The sequence below is a fragment of the Pteropus vampyrus genome, unplaced genomic scaffold (assembly GCF_000151845.1).
Source record: "Pteropus vampyrus isolate Shadow unplaced genomic scaffold, Pvam_2.0 Scaffold174, whole genome shotgun sequence".
NCBI classification, from domain to species: Eukaryota; Metazoa; Chordata; class Mammalia; order Chiroptera; family Pteropodidae; genus Pteropus; species Pteropus vampyrus.
Window position 1 is genome coordinate 1728870 of NW_011888955.1, and position 483 is coordinate 1729352.

Sequence of the window (483 nt, forward strand, 5' to 3'; positions counted from 1 at the left end):
TTAAAAACTACCTCTCTCAACAACTCGCTGTACATACATACATGTGAACATATAAAACAGCCGACGACATTGTACACGCACGCACACGCACGCACGCACACGCAGGCACAACCTGGTGGTCTAAAAGACTCATAAAGTTTAGAAGAGTCCCAAGAAATCAGAGGAATTGCAGGATTGGGGACATCTCTGAGTCAACAGAGGGGCAGATAAGAAATCACTTCTCTGCTAAAACTATATACTTATCTATGGCCACGCCACCCTGAGCAAGCCCAATCCCGTCTGATCGCGGAAGCTAAGCAGGGTCGGGCCCGGTTAGTACTTGGGTGGGAGACCACCTGGGAAGACCAGGTGCTATGGGCATAAAAAATAAAAACTAAGGGATTGTAAACTGACAAGGTCCTTGCAATCTGTGAGGTCAACCAAGGGTCGCCTCGCCTAAAATATAAAAGTTAAATAAAAATTAAAATAAAATCAAATAAAAAT

At 44.1% G+C, this 483-nt stretch overlaps 1 pseudogene; it reads left to right on the forward strand.

Annotated features, from left to right (window-relative positions):
• The first annotated feature begins 241 nt into the window (after positions 1 to 241).
• Positions 242 to 360, forward strand: LOC111746089 (annotated as a pseudogene).
• The last annotated feature ends 123 nt before the right edge of the window (positions 361 to 483 follow it).